The 18058-nt window shown below is 31.1% G+C and overlaps 1 long non-coding RNA gene across 2 annotated transcripts; it reads right to left on the bottom strand.

Moving 5' to 3' along the window:
* Window positions 1-9411: 9411 nt before the first annotated feature.
* LOC146994060 (uncharacterized) lies at window positions 9412-16598 on the bottom strand. 2 transcript variants are annotated; one of them, XR_015043988.1, is made up of 2 exons: window positions 16495-16598; window positions 9412-10503 (listed from the first exon to the last, which is right to left on the bottom strand). It is a non-coding gene; the product is annotated as an uncharacterized LOC146994060 (long non-coding RNA). The 2 variants fall into 2 exon arrangements; XR_015043989.1 differs by lacking the exon at window positions 16495-16598 and adding an exon at window positions 15937-16117.
* Between the last annotated feature and the right edge of the window lie 1460 nt (window positions 16599-18058).

The following is an 18058-nucleotide window of genomic DNA, read 5'->3' as shown; positions in this document are numbered from 1 at the left end:
ATTTTGAAAGGAACAGAATACATCTACAAAGAATATATCAGGACAAACTGGTAATATTTGAGTTGATCTTCATTACTAAAATAACCTTAAAATAAAAGTTCTAGTAACCCAGTAGAAACATTAAATCATTATTTACCATCTTAATGTACATTTTTTAAAAAGAAAATTAACTATACAAAAATCTAAAGCTTCCTTAGAATGAATTACAAATAGCTAAGAATGTCAGCATTTTCTCGCTTAGCACAGGAACCCATAAATTCAAGAAATCAGTGTTACCTACTCTGCTATTAAATCAGTTGCATGTTAAAGTTTTAATCTTTAATTTGCACAGATTTAATCAATATATATATACTAATTTTTCAATAACTGGAATAAAATCTTTAAATCTGTTTATTTTTATGGAGTCAATCAACAGTTTTTTTTGTATTTCTTATATCAAGTGCCCAGAAAATATCCAGTATGATAATTATGTACTATTAGTTTCTATACTATATTAACTAATTAGTTGTATTTTGCTGTTTAACTTGAAGAGAAAAATTAAAAAATTAAAATAAATGATAATTAGCTTTTAGTTGCCTTTCATTTTTTAATTAATCTCAAATAAAACATAGTTCAGTTTGCTTTATAAATGAAGCTAGCTATTCAACAGAAAATTCTTCAGCAAAGCATGTGAGTGCTATTTGTCAAAAGGGAGGAGTGCTTTTGTGGAGGACTTTCTAGAGGAAACTGGTTGGTATCCAAGTTACACATTGGAAATTTGCAAAAATGCTCATGTAGCCAACCCTTTCGATTGGAATCCAACTCAGGTCAAACTATTAGTATTCAGTAACTTTAGTGCTTGGCCACTGATGGGATCCAAATCAAACATATGTTTAATTATTAAAATGAGCTATTGAACAGAAAATTCTAAAAGAAACGATAATTACTTATCCAAAACAAAAGTAACATAAATTTATCCAAACCATTTTAATTTGCTAATTAAAGAAGATTTAAACAGTTTATTTATAATTTGAAACCATGCAATATGATTTCTTAATTTTTTACAAGGTTTAACCATATACAACATGACACACCATTTACTTATTATTAACTAATTGTATGAGATGCATAGAAATTTGATGAAAATCTCAATTATAAAGTATAATTTATATATCACAATGACAAGTTTACATAAGTAAGTTGAATCAAGGATATTTTGTTGTTGCATATCTGTTACTATATAAACACAGGATCAAATTAAATTAAAATTATTAAACATTTATTATTATACTTGTTTTGTGTTATAAAACACCTGCTGAAATCGGTGTAGAGTAATAGCTATTCTGATCATTCACAATTTACGAATTTTATTTGAGAAAAGATAACGTAAGTTCAAAATTATAAAAGAACAATCTAACTATGAGATGTTAGAAAATAAAATTAGGACTAATATTTTGAAACGACATTTGTTCAAAGATTAATAAACCGTGCTTCATATCGAAAGACTTTTGATGATCCTGATAAAAACTTAATTCAGGAAATACTGAAAAATTATTTCAGTGATACGAATTATCGTTATAGTATTAAGTGATTAAAAAATATTTCAGAGTATACTGTAAATGCTTCTCCTTATAAAATAGCGTTTAATACGTTAAAGCATTAAAATTAGTGATTAGCTTATGGAAAATTTCTGTCTGCATACGAACAACAACGAACAAAAAATTTCAGTTAAGAACAAAGAAAATGCGCGAAGATCCCAAAATCACGACAATTGGCGACATTTGAGTTGCTCTTCATTACTATGACAAACATAAAGTTCTTCTAGTAACCCGGAGCCAAAACTCTTCATCTGAACGTCATGCGTGATTGACATTCATTATAACCAATGAGACGGTGCCATTTAGTGGGAGGAGCGAGAAGAGGTCCGGTTAATATCTGGCTGTTTGTCAAGACTAATATGGAAAGTCAGAGGTTTAGCATCCGTTAATATTACAAATTTTTTCCCATACAGATGTTCGTGAAATTGCTTTACTGATCTGAAGATTGCATAAAGTTCTCTCCTAATTGAAGGATATCTAGCCTCAGCAGGTGTTAAAATTTTTGAGTAAAATTGTACTGGGAAAAACTTTTCAGCAGTTTTTTGCATTAATATGCCACAAATGGCTGATCTAGAAGCATCGATTACTAAATATAAAGGTTTATCATTTTCTATGTTTTTTATTGTGGGTTTTTCTAAAATTAATTCTTGTATTTTATCTAATGCATTTTGGCATCTCTCGTTCCACACGAATGGTATATTCTTTCTTGTTAAATTTACTATTGGCTTGACAATTTCTGCATAATTAAAAATTAAGTGTCGAAAATAATTTACCATGCCTATGAATGTTTGAACCTCTTTCACATTTCTTGGCCTAGGAAATTTGGCTACTTTCTGAATATTCTCCTCTGAAGGAGCAAAACCATTCTTATTAACCGAAAAACCTAAATACGTAATCTCTTGTTTACATAACTGCAATTTGGCTGGGTCTAATGTTAAATTAAATTTTTTTAACTTGTCAAACACCTTTTGTAAAATAATTACTAGTTCATTTATACTGTTAGCTGCAACAATTATGTCATCTAGAAAATATTGTAAATTTGGACCCTGCAATTCACCTAAACATTTTGATATTAGAGTATGGAAATAAGCAGATGAATTTTTTGCCCCAAAAGGTAACCGAGTTGGTTGAAAATTGCCAAGTTCCGTGCAAAAGGCTAATTTTTCTTTATCTTTCTGATCTAACTTTATTTGAAAAAATGCTGACTTAAGATCTAGCACACAATAATAACTTTTACCTGCTATATTATGCAAAATATCTGAAATCTTAGGTAGACATATTTGATATGATTCAGTTATGCAATTTAACAATCTATAATCTACTGCCATTCTAAATTTTAATTTGCTAGGATCAGTATTAGGTGGTGCTTTCTTTTTGACAAAAATTACCGGAAAACTAACTCGATGTCGATGGCTCTATAATACCTGCTTCTAACAATTTGGCTATCTCCTCTTGGGCATATTTTTTAGCAATGCGAAGAATAGTGTATGGTCTAGTTTGAATTGGAAAGTTATGTAATAAATTAAATTGTGGCACGACAGCATCAGTCTCACCCAGAGTGGTGTAAGATTTTGAAAACACAGCTGAATTTTTCATGAGCATTTCAATCATCTTATTTTTTTGTTCTGCTTCTAAATGACTTAAATCAAAATCATCTGGGCTTAATTCCTCCTTTCTTAATTGTTTAATTTCTTTTAAAGTTATATGGTTAATCTGCAAATTTTGTTGCTCTCTAGGTTTTTCAAATTGTTTTTCTTCGACTTTATATACCTTACCAATCTTTTCACCCTTTCTTATATTGCGGCATTGGAATTGTTTTCAATTATGGTGAATATATATTGCCTGTCACTTATCTCATGAATTGAATCAGTCACACCTATCTTGCCCATTTTTCGCCTGTCTGGTGAGAACATTATTTGCTTTTCTTTCTGCATATTAATTGGAATGCTTAACTTTACTATCTCTGCTGTATTTGGCGCAATTCTGGTATTCAATACTACTCTTACAATACCCGACTCCTCTGGTCTACTATTCTTGTCTACCTTTTTTGCATTAATATTAGTACAGTTTTTTCTTTTGTCCAAAAGATCAAAATATGTGTTATCAATGATTAACTGACTTTTATCTGCATCTATAAGTATCTTATTTTTTTGAATGAAATCATACCTTAAAATCATTTGATAATATGTGTTCCAATTATGTTGTGTAACAAAAAATTGACTGGCAAGCCATTTATTTCCTAAACGAAATTTTAAGTTTACAGCAGATACATATGGGATAGTAGCATTATTTAGCGTATGTATTCTTACAGATCTGCTTAAGTAATGAATCTTTGTGTAATTTTTTATTACTTGCAAGGTGTCTGGCTGTATTAAGCTTAAATTTACACCTGTATCAAGTAATGCTTCTATCACAAAGTCGCCAAATTTGATTTCTATTACTGGTAATTCTGTGATACTATTAGTCTGGCAAGAAGCTACCAATTTTTGTTCATTACTTTCTTTAATTTTGTGTCGGAATCTTTCATGTCTATTTGGCCTATTTGAGTTCCTTATTTTTTTAATTTTGTCTTGTTTCCCCCAAATTTTTTTATGGGCACTTGAGTAATACTTTGTGTATCTGGGAGATCTGCAAGTACCCTTCATTAGTTTAAATTATTTGTACGAGTATTGTATCTTCTGTATTGTGGCCTATTTCTATTACTGTTCTGTAGTCTATTACCTTGCGTGAAAGCATACCGACTATTATATCTATTCCTTCTATTGATAAAGTTACCCCTATAAAAATTTCTTCTCTGGTTGTTTCTAGCCTGTCTATAATATTGAAAATTATTGTTTGAAGGAAAATAAGGACACTCTGTAGTCCAATGATTCTGTTGGCAAATATGACAAGACTATTACTACTACTTGGTGTAGTATTATTTTCTAGGCTAGTTACATTGTTTACACTACCATTAGGTAAAATTTCATTGAATTTTTTTGACAAATCCTCAATGGCTCTATTATTTTGCATTTGTTGCATAATTAATGTATTTAATTCAGGTGAAAAATCATGTGTCTGTGAGCTATTACCAGAATCCTCCAATGCTTTTTCTATGTTCTTTGCCTGTTTAACAGCAGTAGCAAAATCAATAGGTCCTAGTTTTTTAACCTCCAGTCTTAAATCTGGTCTGAGAGCTTCTAAGAATTTTGAAAGCATTGCTTTTTGAGTGAGATTATGTACCTCTTCACTCGAACTAGGATAGCACCCAAAATATTTTGTGGCATAAGTATTCACTTTTTCCGCTAAGTCCTCGACTGACTGATCTGGGGTCTGTCTAATTGAGTTAAAGTTATTTTGAATTGTGTCAAATGACTGAGATTTTGCAAATTTTTTACTTAGTAATGCTTTTAAATCATCAAATGACATATCTTTACACGATTCATTATCAATTACAAATTTTAATGCTTTACCCCTCAATTGAATTTTTAACACCAAACTTTTTCTGTTCTCATTCCAGTTCTCTAAATTTGCCATAACTGATCTAAAAAAAACGTTATATTTTCGTCATGCTCCCCTGAAAAATTAGGCAGAGCAGTAGCCAGACTCATATTCATTACATTATTTTTCTTAGCCATTCTGAATCAATTTACTATACTTTAGTACCACTCTAAATTACTATTATTATTACTTCTAATGTGTAGTACATTCATAAATACACTATTGTAACTTATCGAAATTTTTCACATGGATACAAGTTATTACATACTCCTTACCACACAATATGATATACATTCAGGAATAATTTCTTAAATACTGACCAATTTTGAATTGATATTACCATTTTCACATATCTATTTTTTATCATTAAATTATTTCACATTAGCAGGAAACAGTCATATATATATATATATATATATATATAGAATTCCATATATTTTTACATATGCAATTTTCAACTTTTTCTTAATGATTCATATCAGATAAACACAAAATTCAAAATCTTTATCCAATCATTACTAATATTCATCTATTTGATATCAGACATCATAACAAAATTCAAAATATTCAAGCAATTATCAAACTGAATCACATGTGTAGTTATATTTTTAGGCATAAGCATAAAATGGTTCTCTACCTGAAATGAAACAGTTAAAACTTAATTTCCTTTTTTTTTTTTTTGTTATGGCACCATAATGTGCCTTTATTATTATAATCCTGCTCACGGCACCATTAATGTGGTGTTGCTGGCCTTGATCGTATAAAGTGTCGATACTAAGAATATCAAGTACAAATTAATTTTGCGTAAATACTTAAACTAAAATTTGGTGTTTAGTACATTGCTTAATCATTACTAAATAGATTAACAAGACTTACCCACTGATGCATGCATTCGCCGATTATTTTCTTTTTCCAATCACATATTTATTTCAATACACATACTTTCTGGATTAAATAAGACACATTTATCACACACATATACATACTAAAATATCATAACTTAGATACTTGCAATGCGATAACTCAAATGGAATGTCCGTGGAGTGCCGACGCGTGACTATTCGCGCAATCCTGTTCCATCGAATAATTTTGCGGTTGAGACTTGATCCATTCTATCTTCATATTATCGCGCTGTCTGGTTACACACTTATAAGCTCTTCTTTTTTCCTTTTACATTCATATGATTTTTACACACGTCGCACGTGGTGACACATTGCTGGTCAATCACATCTTGAAGTCGAACAGTTACTTATATTCTGCTTGCGCGTTTATTTTATTCACAAATTCCACACACTTGCGCGTATATTATATTATTCACAATTCAAACTTCTACTTTAAGTACTGGATTTCTTCATTCTGCTTCTTTCTCGGCAAAATTAGACAGGAACAAAATGGCCCGAAGGCCCACACACTCGCTAACTCGACGTCAGGCAGCAAGAGGGGAAAGACGAAAAAGAGAGAGAGACAAACCAGTCCTTCCAGTATTTATACCTTTCGACGCACGTGCTCGCGCGTGATAACGATACAAGAATCGATGTAGCCACAATGTTCTCACAATTGGATACATAGTTATGATCTAAATTATAAATTATTTAGGTTTTTCGTTATATTAAGATAAATAAATTGTGTATTTTTCTAGGCATTTTGAAGAAGTATTAATTTAAATATTCTATGCATCATTTTGATCCTATTATCATGCTTTTATGTTATAGTAAACCTTCATGTTGTATTTTTAACTATAGTCACTTTAAATTTATTTTCAATGTGTGAACAGGAAATATGTTTTAATTAGCAGTATTAATTAATTAATTTTGCAAATTTAGGTGGGGTTTAAAAGTTCCCTTGAAATTTTTAAATTATGCTTTCTATGTGAAAAAATAATTCAAAATTTTCGAGACAAAATAATATGTGGAAATATAACTATGGATGAAAAATTTATAAATATGCAAATGCAGAGGAGGTAAATATTCCCTCCTGTTACAATATCAAAACAAAGATCACAAAATGTTTGACTGCATGTGGAATTTTTTTTTTTTTTTTTTTTTTTTTCAAGAAGCTTATTCAAAATAAAAAGCAGCATGAGGAAAGTTTTGAAGCTCCTGCTTTTAAAAGGAAGAAACTAAATTAGAATCTGAATCGGCAGTTTAAGAAGTTTTTACTGTTCAGTTCTGTCTGTGAAAAAGTACATTAGTTATTGCTGAAAAATTGTTGCTTATCTCTTAGAACAATAGTTAGACCCACGAGTAGCTGAATGGTTAAGGTTACTGAATGCTAAGAGTACATTTTCTGTTCTTTTTCTGAACATGTTGGCTGCATGGTTTTTTTTTTTTTTTTTAGTTTTTTTTACGTATAATGTGAATACAAGCCAGTTCTCATTAGAAAGTCCTTCACCATGAGCAGATAGCACTTTTGAGCTTTGTGATAGTCAACTAACCAAACTGTTATGAATATTAGATAATAAGCTTAACATTGGTGAAGATCTTTCTCGTAAATTTGACATGGAATATCTCTTGGTCTGCTAAATCAAATTTACTTTTGTGTGACCTTAAATTAGAGGCACCAATCGTGAATCTGTTTTGGCATGTTTTTAAGAATTATAAATGAAAAATTATTGCTACTGTGGAAGAATGCTCAACTAATGTTACTTACTTTAATCAATTCTTATAGTATTGTAATAGCTTGCTCTGTTGCAAATTTTTCGCTAACCAGAAACTTTCAGTAGTGCATTTCCTTTAATTGTGTTTTTGTTTATGCCCTTTCAGTTATAATTCTTATAATCATAGGGACAATGAAAGTATTTAATTACTTTATATTTAAGAAATAATTAAGTTTTTTTTATTTATGGTAATATTTTGCACAGATTATAAAGTAAACATTTCACACAAGAGAGCATATATTTTCGGGAATATTGTTTAAAGTAAAAATGATTTCAGTTTTTAAACATTATATATATATATATTAAGAAAATAAAATCAGGCTTTAGTGTAGAATTGGGTGCCCCTTTGATTAGCGACAGTTTTTTTTTTTTTTTTTTGGCGATGAAACCTCGTTTCAGGTTACCATGATAGTTTTAACTTTGTTTTAGCTTCCTTATTTAAATGAAAATAGATTGATGTGTACATGGACAAATGTAAGGCAGTGCGCAATGCCCAGTCTGTGCAATTCTAGGATGCTTTTTTAAGTGAAAACATATCGATGTGTACATGGACACAGAGTTCGTGCAATTCTTTTTTCTTCCTTTTACTTACTACATGCTCCGCCTTTAGGCACTACAGGAAAAGGAGGAATGCCCCGTGGAGGTCTTGGTAAAATCCTAGTATATGGTGCAGCCTTGGTGCAATTTTGAAAATTATCGCCAACACCAAAATGACCCGTTTAACTACTCATCGTATATGTCCCGTTTACTGCTCATCATAAAGTGGGCAAAAGTAGCCAAATCCCTTGTGCACGAGATACTAGGATTAAACTGGTAAAATCCTAGTATACGGTGCAGCCTTGGTGCGATTTTGAAACTTATCGCCAACACCAAAAATGACCCAAAGAACGTCTATGTATATACTATACACTATATACATAGTATATGCTATGTATAACTATATATATTCTTTGAATGACCCATTTACTACTCATCACATATGTCCCGTTTTTACTGCTCATCATAAAGTCGCCAGAAGTAGCCAAATCCTGTGTGCACCGGATACTAGGATTAAACCGAGGTCTTTTTAAGGTAAACTGGCTCATATCTACGTTACACATGGGGAAAGCCACGAAAACGCTCATGCAGCCAGCCCATTTGCCGGGATTCGAACCCTGGACCGAACCACCAGTGTTCAGCGGCTTTTACCGCTTGCCCACTGGTGGGCTTGTGCGATTCTTTGACTTGTTATTTTGGTTTTGTATAGCGGCCATTTTGAAATTGTGCCTTCCTGACGCCGATCTTGGCGTCAAAAATGAAGCGCCAAAATACAAGGGACACCCAGTTGTAAACTTTTACCTAAAATCACTACTCATCATGACACCAAATTTTTTAAAATGAATTTAGATCAGTAAAATATTCAAGACTATGCAAATTGTAAACAAAAACCAATGCACGTATAAAGAATTCTTTATTTGATTGCAGTCTTAATGTGACATGTCAGAATACTTTTCATATTTCACATTTTATTTATTCATTAAAAATTAAGTTTGTTTTCATTTTAAACTTAGTTTTGGAAAGGCATAATAAATTATTATCCAGAATATAATATCTGTTGTAATGTCCATAGATGGATTTATATTAAAATATAAAATTTTATTTGTTAGAAAATAATACAAATTTTCATAAATTCAACTGCTAAAGAAAAATACACAACAGTACATTTATAACAAATTTTATTACAGCATCTTTACACCTATCATTATAACTGAAATCCGACACAATTTATTGTGTGTTGACACAAAAGAAATACAATGCAAGAATATAAAACTCGATCATTATAAGAAATGAACATTCGTAATATGAATCATTTATTATCTTCATAATAAATGGTTTTCTCTCCTTTTAATGCAATATTCAGATATAGAATCCCGTACAGTTCTGTTATGGAGAAGCCATCGGCAAATTTTTTGCTAAACTCGCCATGAGACTGGTTCATATGAAGTCGCCAATGTTTACTTCTAAAGTCATTATAATGTTAACTTTTTTAAGAAAATGTAAAAGAATGTCTTTTCAAAATTGGCAATGAGAATGCAAATTCCAAAGACGTAATGGTCACTTGTATTTCAATCAACAGGCCTTCAACACAAGTTTCCCATATTCTATTATAAAATCTCTGGTTTCAATGATAATTGTAAGAGAATACATGTCAATATAGAATAATGACAATACACCAATGGCATTTTAGGAAAAAAAAAAGTTTGCTTATTATCAATAATTAAATTCACAATTATATGAAATAAAATAAATATACCCATTACATGCATCACAAGGTAATTTGTTTAAGAAATATTTTTCCATTCTTATGATACTCAGTTTCATAATATCCACAATTATCTGGGACTTTTTTACTTCTTCAGCACATAAAGCTCTTGCAATAACCAAAGATCTTTCCATCTATTTTATAATACTGACGATTTGTTACACAAGACACCACACTTGACAACAAATTTATATTACCAAATGAAGAGTTTTTGTTGAAAATAAGGAGGATGAATTATTCCAATACTTATATTTGGAATTAAATCATGCACACAATCAAGTTCTAGATATTCCTTTGTTAATCATTTTCTTTATCATTCAGGACTGATCGATATTCTTGAACAGAGTGGTGTGACAATGGATATTGCACATATTTTTTAGTCCACAAAGCACCAATTCTTAACTTCAACATACTAAGATATATCCTATGCATTTTTACACCTGAGAGCCATTTCATGATAAAAACACTCCTTTCTTCGTTATGAATATCTGAAACAAACAAAGAAAAACAGAACAAATTTATTTTTTAGTCTTTAAAATCATATATCATATAACTATTATACAGGTGAAATGTTATAAAGACCTATGTATGTAACTTTGTAAAGACTTATAAATTAATATCATAATACAGTCAAAAGACGTTAATCCGGACTCGTCGGGACTTCGGCGATTCCGGATTATCGATTTTTCCGGATTATAGATCATCAGTTTAAATCTGGTAAGATGACATGCAGAAATTACAAAATTAAAAATATGAAACCGGTAATTTATGAAATAAAGAACAATTATGATCTAAAGGGTATCAAAATTTACAAAAAAAAAAAAAAAAAAAAAAAAAAAAAAAAAAAAAAAAACCTAAACATTTATTTGATACTTTATTAAACATTTCTTTCAATGTAAGTTGCTTCGTTTCATGTGATAATACTTTCTCTTTAATTCTATTAAACAGACATAATTTCTTGTTTAGTTACAAAGTTCCGCTGTTCAAGTCCTATAATTGCTGTGTTGAGAATACCGACAATTTTTTGTCAATCGAAATGTTTTCGTTTTCAATAACCTCTGGGTCACTTTCTTCACTATCGGAAGCGAATTATAATGACGAGGAACTTGATTTAAATCATATCAAAGACGGAGTACATCGAGATGAAATACTACACTTCGTAAGGAATTATAAGCCAAATAAAATAAAAACATCTGCCCTAAAGATATGGATAGTGCTGACAGATCAACTTCCAATTCATTGCGCGCCGTGTCGTTTGTCTTTCCCCGCAGAGCAGCGTTAAATTGATAAACATATTTCGGAATGATTAGATAATCAAAGGATATGCCTTTATCCATTTTTTGCAGCAATTCCACTTTCTGTTTAATGGACTTCGAAACATACTTTCGCTTTGTAGATCCTTTACAAATTAGTAAATATATATCGGAAATTCTATTTGACATAATCGGAAGTTCAAGCTTACTTTTATAAAATTGCTCTAACAGTCTGCAAAAAATAATAAGCCGGATCCAATTCGAAGATTAAAGAACAACGCAATCTGCAACATTGACTGAAATAGATAATTTTAGCTTATACCGTCCGTTATACATTAAACGCGCATGTTTAAACGTATTATGCGTATGCGCACATGTATATTCGCAGCCGTTAAGATCTTACGCGCACGCGTAAACGCCTATGCACATGCGTGAACGCGACGCATGCTCAGAAAGTTTTTAGCTTTGAGGTCCGGATTATAGATCATTCCGGATTATGGTTGTCCGAATTAACGACTTTTGACTGTAATTGCCAGTTTTCAGAAGTTATAGTTCAGTGTAGTGTAATATTTAATTTATCTTTGTGTAATATTTAAATTCTATTTGACATAATCGAAAGTTCAAGCTTACTTTCATGAAATTGCTCTAACAGTCTGCAAAAAATAATAAGCCGGATCCAATTCGTAGATTAAGGAACAACGCAATCTGCAACATTAACTGAATTAGATAATTTTAGCTTACCTCCGTTCCACATTACACGCGCATGCGCACAAACATATTTGCAGCCGTAAAGGTCTTACGCGCACTCGTAAACGCCTGTGCGCATGCGTGAACGCAACGCATGCGCAGAAAGTTTGTAGCTTTGAGGTCCGGATTATAGATCATTCCGGATTATGGGTGTCCGAATTAACGACTTTTGACTGTATATTTATAGAGCTTGGGTCAAAATTATTCTTATGAAATATAATTATTGCTGTATGTCTCTTTTTCTTTTTAATAAACAACAAGGTGTTAGCCGAGGTTTCCAAGCCTCGTTACCAAAGTGTACGTGGTAGAGCCTTATCATGTCAGGAAAAGTGCAATGACAGAAAAGGATACCGGGCATCCCTTGCAGTCACACTTCATCATTCTTTATTTAATTATTTCAATAACTTTTCAAACTTTTAGTCTGTTTGCTTATTTTTCATGTTCCAAAACGAAAATTCCCTAGGCCATTTCCAAGTCGTTTTCCAGTAGAAGCAGTCCGGCTAATTCTATCTTTGGATTTCTTAACAGTGAGATTTTTCATGGGGTGGGGTAGTTAGCCCAACACCCAACCCACAACCTGGAGGACCAGTTCCCTGATATAATCCCCAGGGGCAGGATGCCCGGCTATACCCTAGACGCTGGGTACCCACTTTAGTCGCCTTTTACGACATGTATGAGCTACATTGGGACTATTCTTTCACACCCGGTCACCACACGGGTATATTAGTAGATTGATTTGTGCTTATTCACTGTGAATAATGTGAAGAGCAAATATTACTTGAGCTGAACATGTAGTACTATCCAGAAAGAGTCCATACAATTATTGCATAAATAGAAATATTAGAGTTAGATTGTGCAGAAAGAAGACATTATGGAATTTGTCTTCTTTCTACACTACTGCACTATGCCATGTAATATGTTCTTTCTACACTACTACACTATGATTACACTATGCCATGTAATTGCAGGATACAAAATCTTAAATAATGACGAACATTTTAAGAAACACATTTGAAATACAAAATAGAAACTTTGGGAATTTGAGAAGTAACTGAGTATAACGAAAATTTTAAATAATATAAAATCTTCAGTAATACCAAAAACTTGGTTAAATAACTAAATAACCAAAGAATAATATCTACAAGTCCAGAATAAATTATGATATTTAGCATTTAAATGTATAATAAATATGCTTCTTAAATCTCAGCTGCTCAGCAACGATGACACGTAGATATTTAGCAAAGGCGCTTGTGTAAATACAATATAGAAATTTCAGGACCTTGAGAAGTAACTTAGTATAAAACAAATTAAAAATTATATAAAATCTTGAGTAATATTAAAAACTTGGTTAAATAACCAAAGAATAATATATACAAGTCCAAAATAAATTTTGGTATAAAGCAATTTAAATGTATAACAAACATGCTTTTTAAATCTCAGCTGCTCACCAAAGATGACACGTAGATATTTAGCAAAGATGCAGCTTGAGAGAACTTTAAAAATTACTTTTAAAGACAGCATCAATGTTACTTTGCAAGTGTCTGAAGTTTTTTTTTTTTTTCTTTATTGGACTTAATATCGTCATTTTTCCTATTGCAAAGATTCTTGAGCATGATATTTGTTGATATCCAAATTATCAGTTTGCTTATACTTTTGTATGACCATTATCACAAATAATATCATCAAAGAGCATTTCTTTTAATTCTAAAATTTTTAAAGTCAAATTTGCTACAATTTTCCTCTGATTTTGTTCCAACAAAAAATCTTTATATTCTTCACTACACAGCTTATTTACAATTAAATAATTATACATAATTATATTTACAATAAATGGTTTTGGCCACCTGAGTCCACCACGATCAAGATTCTTTATAAGATCATACGTTTGATCATGATTAACTGTGGAATTTATTGTAATGTTTTGTTTGCAGTTACAGCATTTTACTTTCTTTAAAACTGCATGACAACAGTAACCACCCAAATAAGTCAGAACTGGCAGATGGCTACTAATTCCCTTCACATCACATGATGGGTAATATACTGTATTATCTAATTCTATAATATCATGAAGATTATCATCATATTCAAATGACGTTAAAGGGACAGTAGTATTTTTAACAATCAATTCTAACTTAATACTTGATTGTATTCTTAACTTTTTTTCACATTCTAATAACTGTCTCATTGAAATATGATACTGAGAACCAGAAAGTTGTCTGTATTTACCAAACCGGGCTTCAAGAGCATCAGTCTGAATTTTGACTGGAATTATATATTTCATTCCAAGCTCTTCAACACAATATCTAGTCAACTCCAGTATACCATAAGTAGTTTGTTTAAAAGCTGCATGAGTTTCTTTTGTAAGCATGCCTGTTGAACATTTCATTGATTCCCATGCATCTAACCAGTTAAGAAACTGATTGAGGAAAATTACTTTTGGATCAGAATCATCTGCTGTTAATGGCTTCATAAATTCACTCTTTTGATGTATACCTTTAAACATAGTTTTAACATTCATAATATCCCACCATTTGCATATTATGGATATAAACTCAGATGTATCTGAATAGTGTGGTATTTCATGCAAAGGACCCAAATGAATCAGACCTTCAATAGTAAATTTATTGAAAATCTTAAGAACCAGTTTAATGTTTTGTTTCTCTAAATTAAAAGGTGAAAGACTTTTTAGAGTTAAACCATTAGAAAATGTAATCAGTTGGTCATTTTCAATTTCATGTAGCCTTCTCAAAGACATAAACGAAGCAGTTTTGAAGTGCTTATTTGAAAGACCTTCAATATTTGGAAAAAACATACATGTACCAGGATTTTTCTGGTTCAGCCAATTGTTCCTTATATTTTTAAATAAATGAACTGCATCTATTATGTAGAAAAGAGGCCTATTCCCATTCATTGGATGTTTGTAAACAAATGAATTACGTGGTGGATTTGAAAACAAACTCATGGCTTTTCTATTTATTGCATTGTTGTCTGTAATAACACAAATAACAATAATTCCCATATTTTCAAGACCTCTAATCACTTTTTTAATTACATAATGTAATGTTTCAAAATTTATTGTGTTAACAGGCATAATATGTACTACCTCTTTGAATGAAGATTCCAAACTGGATATCATAAAAGCAAATGCACTGGTTGCCAGACTGGAAGAATCAAATGCAGCCCCAACGACAGAGCCTCCTTTGTAATCAAAATATGGCTGAACATAAATTTCATCTACCAAAAGAATCACTTTTCTTTCTCGATCCTCAAGGAAAGTTACACGATTTTTTATATATTTAAAAAAATTTTCATCAATAGTTTCATTACACGGTGACAATACTAAATTGCTACAAATTTTTTTTTAAAGTCGAAGGATGAGGCATAATAATACTGCCACTATCCCTTAAAAATTTATATGCATGTGGTGATATAGTATTTAACAAGCATGCTAACACTAGGACATCAGGATTGTATGTAAAATTATTTTTAGGGCAAAGTAAAAGATTCATCAGGTCTTGCAAAAATTTAATAATGCTCTCATTTTTGTCGTTAGAGATAGTTTGCAGTAATTCATTAATTATATCAATTGTTATGGTTAATTTTGAATTTAACTCTTTGGTTTGAAGATTAGCCAATTTATCTAAAACAGTCCTAATTTCATTAAAATTTGTAACTTTATGTGGGAATGTGTAAGGAGATAATTGCATAATCGATTTTTATTTAATAAATACAGACATTTCTTGATTGTCATTCACAACTACAGAATAATCAAATGATGGCCCAGGACTAAAAACAATATGAATAAAGCAAACAGTTGAGGTATCTGGAACTGTGTATACATGCCAAAATGCTGATATTCCATAGCGATCAATACATGACAAAATATCATTAGAACAATTAATTTTCAAATCATTATTATACATTTCATATTCTTTAAGGCTTTCACGCAATGCTTTCTGTAAATTATGGCACTCGCGGGCAGTTTTTTTTGCATCAGGATCTTCTCGTACAATGGTGCTACTTTTTGAACTGTATACAGATGGATAGTCTTTAAATATCAATGGCACTGTATTTTCTTTTAATCTACGCATCTGAAGTGGAGCAGAAATTAAAATTCCATTCTTAGAATCAATAGCTGAAGCTTCAACTTTAAAATCACTTTCCTTGAAATGCAATTCACAAACCTTTAGAGAAAATTTAAAAAAAAAAAAAAAAAAAAAAAAAAAAAAAAAAAAAAAACCCTTATGTTAATAGTAATAGTTTAAAAATCAGAGGGTTCATTCTGAGCATTTGTAGTAAAGAATATTCATTTCACAGATAGAACCAGAGAATATCTGCAGTGATTAAAGCTCTATTTCAATCCTTTATTTCTGTATATCCTGGTTTATGTAACAAAATATTATGATTTAAAAATTTCTGAATGAACCCTTATATGTAATTAGAATATACACTGTTAATTAATAACTCTACTTTACTTACCTTTGAACTCTTTTTGGGTGAAAAGTCGTTCCGTTGGATTGCAGAAAGCCACTCTCTCTTCAAATCTTCATTTTTAGGAAAGGAGAATACAGACACTTTTGGTCCTGTTGGGTAGTTTCCCTTACATAATGGTACAGAGCATCTACCCGGCATTTTAATAAATGAAATGTTTTTATTTAAATTAATATATAAAAGGGAGTAAACAGTCATGTATAAAATATAAATTAATTATTTTTAAATATAAAAAGGAGTAAATAGTTATAGTGTATAGCTAATGGGATGTAAAATTTTAAGAATAAGCTGTGTTAGCTTATATTATAACATCAAATTTATACAGGTCCATAAAAAAATATTTTATTCTGAAACAGATCAGGTAATATAATTAGGCAAAGCCCGTTTATTCTACGATGGGCTGACACAACATTATTCAAAAAGAATATATTATAAAAACATTATATTATACATAGCACAGCAGCCTTGTCTCTACCAGAAATAACACATGTATACTAGAACATACGCCTAAAAATGTTGATATAATTAGAAAAATATAAATTTACAGAAGTAAAGTAATGTATTCTTACCTCTCTAAAATACATCCAACCTTAAAACCATAAAAAAATCAAAGTAATCTGGTTCAGCGTTCGCACAACGTAAGAAGCTTCAGCAATCAGCAAAGAGCCACTGCATGCGTTCCGAAGTTTATTATGACCAGAAGTCGTGATGTCACAGGAATTTTCGAACCGCGCGCTTAGGCTTGAAGTAGAGTCGGTGTTGGTGAGGTCCACACTAGCGGCGGCGAGAAAAGGCGGGTGTCAAGTTCAGTGTCGTTATAAGATGAAGCCGTGGGTGGTAAAACCGCAGAGTCAGTTTTGCGTGAATGAGTCAATTAAGGTTGTGAATCTTATATGGGGAGGATATCAGAAGGATAGCGATGTTTTTCTCTGGGACGTGGGGAGTGTCTGAGAGTGCTAATAAGGCTATTACTGTGGGTTTGTACTGAATAAAAGAAGTTGACCGCTAATCGTTTAATATACTCTTGAATAAGTTCCATTCGAAGGTCTCTGTGGATATAGATGTTGGGAATATACCAAGGAGCATTGATAATTATCAGTAGCCCAGTGTTAGCCCTACCCATTGGGGCCCCTTTGAGGAATTTCTGGAGAGGGAAAAACACGATCTCGGGCCTCAATGTATGTACAGAGTTGTAGTTTTTGCTCCTTTAATCTATATTTCCTATCTATTTAAATTAAAAGCATATATTAATACAGTGTGCCTCAAATTGATAAAATAATACGCATATAATAAATTATGACCATTAACTTAATAAATAAATAAAGTGCTTTTTTAAAAAAAAATAATTAATTAAAAAAAAAACTCCGTAATGTATTTACTTATTTATTTTTGCTGATATGTTCTCGCCTTGTTTTGGATTTATGATTTTATCTGATGGTGTTTTCTGAGTATATAAATATGTTGGAAACCGCAGTAGATGATGTTACTTAGTTTAATGTATAACTTTGCATGATATTATATGTATCTTGATCTTATGTGTCTTCTGTTACTG

Source organism: Stegodyphus dumicola, chromosome 11 (genome assembly GCF_044657685.1).
Source record: "Stegodyphus dumicola isolate Sdum_Otavi_A_Nest chromosome 11, ASM4465768v1".
Classification (NCBI taxonomy): Eukaryota; Metazoa; Arthropoda; class Arachnida; order Araneae; family Eresidae; genus Stegodyphus; species Stegodyphus dumicola.
This window is presented reverse-complemented; position numbering and strand designations above follow the sequence as displayed.